This window comes from Arachis ipaensis, chromosome B10, assembly GCF_000816755.2.
Source record: "Arachis ipaensis cultivar K30076 chromosome B10, Araip1.1, whole genome shotgun sequence".
Classification (NCBI taxonomy): Eukaryota; Viridiplantae; Streptophyta; class Magnoliopsida; order Fabales; family Fabaceae; genus Arachis; species Arachis ipaensis.
In genome coordinates this window covers 101,983,519-101,988,368 of record NC_029794.2, presented here as the reverse complement: position 1 = coordinate 101,988,368, position 4,850 = coordinate 101,983,519, and positions in this window count along the sequence as shown.

Below are 4,850 nucleotides of genomic sequence, written 5' to 3'. Positions count from 1 at the left end.
CCTAGCATGAGAGTTGTCAACACCAAGAAACCAGTCATACCACATACAGTGAGTCGTATCTTGTCTCTAGAGCATGTGGAGCTCATTCATAAGAACACAGAAAGAAAGTTTACTGTAAGGGGCGAAATTCTGAGCCCATATCAATCTCCATAAGGAGCTAACCGTCAAGCTAGTGACGTTAAAGAAGCGCTTGTTGGGAGGCAACCCAACCATATTTAGTTATTTCTATTTCTTTTAAAATTTATTTTACATGATTAATTCCTTAAGTTTATTTTTTTTTCTTTAGTTGTTTCTTTAGGTTCATGATCACATGCATTAGTCAGAACAGAGACAGAAAGGTTCAGAGATGGAAACAAAACACTCTGGAATAAGTATGTTGCTGGAATTGAACACCAGACAAGGAAGGCAGGGTGGGCGTTCAACGCCCACCAGAAGCAGCCAAACTGGCGATTGAACGCTACACAGGGTGTCCTTGATGGGCATTCAATGCCCAAGAAGACCAGAGAGTTGGCGTTGAACGCCAGCCATGGAGCAGAGGCTGGGCATTCAACGCCCAAAAGAAGCAGAAGACCTGGTGTTGAACGCCAGGAAGGAGTTCCCTCATGGGCGTTCAACGCCCTGAATGGACCATGAGGTGGGCATTCAATGCCCATAATGGGGGCAGGGAATTTAAATTCCCTAGCCTCTCAGGACCAGTGGGTCCCACAGCATCTTCACCTACCCTACCTTTTTCTCTCTTCTTTTCACACTTTTCCACACACTCTACCCTATAAACCCTTAACCAGTCACATCCATACCTCTTCTCCGAAAACCAACATAACTCACACCAACCCCCACCCACTAAAATTCAAACTTTCCCACCCATATGCCCCCCATTCTTTTGAAACCCTAACCACAATCTCCTTATAAATACCCCCCTCATACCACTTATCCCACACACCACTCATACACTTTTAGCCCTCACTTGACTGAATTGCTCTTCTCCCTCCATCTCTATCTATTTTTTCTTCTTCTTATACTCCATTCTTCTCTTTTGTTTATTTTTTGTTCGAGGACGAGCTAAGCTTTTAAGTTTGGTGTTGGAAAAGCCTTGTTTTTGCTTTCCATTCCCACTTATAGAACCCAAGGCCGGAGAACCCTCTAGAAAGAGGAAAGGAAAGGCCATAATCGCCACCTCCGAATCTTGGAAGATGGAGAGATTGATCACCAAAGCCCACCAAGACCACATCTATGAAGTAGTGGCAAAGAAAAAGGTGATCCCTGAGGTCCCTTTTAAGCTTAAGAAGAATGAGTGCCCGGAGATCCGACATGAAATCTTGAGAAGAGGTTGGAAAATCCTAACAAATCCCATCCAAGAGGTTGGGATCTTAATGGTGCAAGAGTTCTATGCTAATGCATGGGTCACGAAAAAACCATGACATTAGTGTCAACCCTCATCCTAAAAATTAGAGCACCATGGTCTGATGGAGAATCTTAGACTTTAGTCTGAAAAGTGTGAGGTTGGCGTTCAACCTGCCTTTGATGCAAAGAGACCCACATCTTTACCCTAGAAGGGTCAATTTTGATCAAAGGCTGGATCAAGTGCTCTCAAACATCTGTGTGGAAGGAGCGTAGTGGAAAAGAGATTCCCAAGGCAAGCCTATCCAACTAAGAAGGCTTGACCTCAAGCCCATAGCTAGAGGATGGTTGAAATTTATCCAACGCTCTATCATCTCTACTTGCAACCGGTCCAAGGTGACCATAGACTAAGCCATCATGATCCATTGCATCATGCTTGGAGAGGGGGTAGAAGTACATGAGGTGATACCTCAAGAGTTGTACAAAGTGGCGGACAAGACCTCCACCCAAGCAAGGTTAGCTTTCCCTCATCTTATATATCACTAATGGGTCCATATTTTCCGATGTATTTTGGCTTGATTTGGATGGATTCTAGCACATGAACTCACACTTAAGCACTAAAATAGCATACTTTTGTGTTTGATCCCTAATTTGATTCTAAATGTGAAAATATGCGTTTTAATGCTTAGATTAGTGATTTTTAATTCCACTTTTATGTCATTCGATGCCGTGATATGGTTTGTGAGTGATTTCAGGCCTCCGAGGCAAGAATGGATGGGCAAAAGTGGAAGAAAGCATGTACAAGGGAGAAAACATGAAGAAAACAAGAAAAACACACAGAGTGAAGTGTGCGTGCGCACAGCCCTGCGTGCGCGCGCACAAGCGAGAATTTCCATGTGTGTGTACGCACGCACCTGTGCGTACGCACATGTCAATTTTCAGCCGAGTGTGCGGACGCACAGACGTGTGCGTCCGCACAAGTCCTTGCACGTGATTGCATTAATGAAACACGTGCTGCGCGAATTTGGAGGCCCTTGGCTCATTTTTGGAAGGCTGAAATGCTGTTTTGGAGTGCTATATAAAGGAGACTTAAACACTTATCAAAGGGGGGAGCTCACTTAGATAGTTTTAGAGAGTAATTAGGAGTAGGAGTAGGAGTAGTGTAGCATTTCTCTCTTAGAGTTTCATTTATCAATCTCCATTGTAGCATTTTATAGCAAGCTTAGATTTTTGAATTTACTTCTTCAATTGTAAGTACTCTCAATTTCCTCTTTAATTAAAGCACTTTTACTTTCACTTCCTTTTGGTTCAAGTTACTTTGTTCATATTTCAATTTTGTGTTTCTTGAAGTTTTGATCAATGAATTTTCTGTTTCATGCTTCCTTTATGTTTGATTGCTTGTTTATGCTTGGTTTTGTTGATAGTTGGTTATAGTTTTCCATTTTACTTGGAAATTCTCCATGTTTTACTTTTATACACACAAGGTATTTGTGAAAATGCCAACTCTAGATTTTGAGTAGATTTTTCCACCCTGGCTTGAGGTTTGAGATCCTAGGATACTAGAGTCATAATGTTCGACATTTAGTAGCAATTCTTGGGTAGTTAGTTGACTCTTGTTTCCATTGACGCTAGCCTTTTATCAACTAGTTTTGTAAGTTGGTTAGGACTTATGGATTAAGGTCAATTATACTTGCTTGACTTACTCCTCGATGGTTGGGGTTGACGAGGCGATATTGACTCATCATAATTACCATAGTTGTGGTTATGGCGATGATAGGATTCCTTGGATACTCATTCCCAAGTCAAAGCTCTTTCTTGCATTTATAGCATTTTCACTAAGTTTTGATCTTATCTTCTCTTTACCAGCATTAATTACAATTTTGATCACTTCTTAGCTCTTTCATTGCTTAGTTCTTTTTATCTTTCATTTCTTACTTGAACATCCCCTTTTTGCCCCCTTAACAACCGAAAGCGTAACATTTCATTTGCATTCCTAGGGAGAACGACCCGAGGTTGAATTACTCTCGATCTCAGTTTATACTTTGTATTGAATTTAGTATTTTATTAAGAGAATTCATTGTTGGTTTGGACTATGCTACTAACGAATTGATTTTTGATTTTAAACCGGCAAAAGTTCTTCTTCATGAAATTTGGCGCCGTTGCCGGGGATGCAAACGGTGTTATATCTTTTGGTTGTTGTAAATATGTTAATAGTGTAAATATCTCTTTTTGTTTGTTTGGTTGCTTTTCCTAGTATGATTGTGTTTATATTTGCTTGATGACTTTTTCACACCATCACCACAATGCACCCAAATGGAACCCAAACACTTACCTTTATACTCACCAATCTTACACACCATCCCCTCACTACATACAAAACCAAAACCCTTATCCTCACGAAATTGATTGCCAACCTTCATCACCTCAATATTCATCTTCATATATGGATCAAGCCACACGAGAAGCACTTTACATGCTAATTCAAGAAGAACAAGAGTTTCGGAAGAAGCAAGAGCAAGTCGTGTCAACCTTAGAAAAAGCTTTGGACCATTTAGCTTCATTGCGTTCATGCCGCAAGCAAGAAATTCTAGTGGATGAATGTGTGGGACTGATGAATGGATTTTTGACGGTTTAGAATTTCACAAATGAATTCTCGTTGCAAGTATAGTTTCTAAACCAATCACTAATCCTTTCATACAAAAATTTGTTTGTCACAAGTAACAAACCCCTAAATTCTATAAACCGAAGTATTTAAACCTCGGGTCGTTCTCCCTAGGAATTACAATGAAGTGTCTTGTTATTGGTTATGGATTGTATTTTGGGGTTTTGGGATAAGAGACATGAAATGTAAATGACAATGAAAATAAACTAACAACTAAAAAAGGCTCTTGGCAAGGTATGAAAATTAGAAGTCCTATCCTAGTTATCCTTCTCAATTGTGATAGGAATTGTTCATTGCTACCACTTAGTTAACCATTACTAATTAAAGGAAAGTCAAGTGGATGAATTGACTTGAGCCACAAGTCCTAGCCAACTCCCAAGAAAAGACTAGATTTAGTGCACTCCAAACCAATTAGCAATCTCTCCAATTATCAATCAACAAAGGAATTAGATAACTCAAGTGTCACTAATTACTCTACCTAGGCCAAGAGGAACAAAATCTACACTATATCTAGAAGAGGCATTTCAACAAGCACATAGAGTGCAATAGAAGTAAACATTATTAATTGCAAGAATTAAAGGAATCTACAACTACAAAGGCAAGAGATCAACAATAGAAAAGCAAAGAAGAACAATTATTATGAATTACCTCTTATTGAATTGAAAGAAAATGAAAGGAACAATAGTAGATCTACAACAAAATATAAGAACAACATAAAGGAAATTACAACTAAAGAATGGAAGAAGAACGAATGTAACAACAAAGAATTGAGAGGTAGAAGGAGATGAAAGCATGAATTAAAATCTAGATCTAAGATTATTGAACTAAACCTAATCCTAATTCTAGAGAG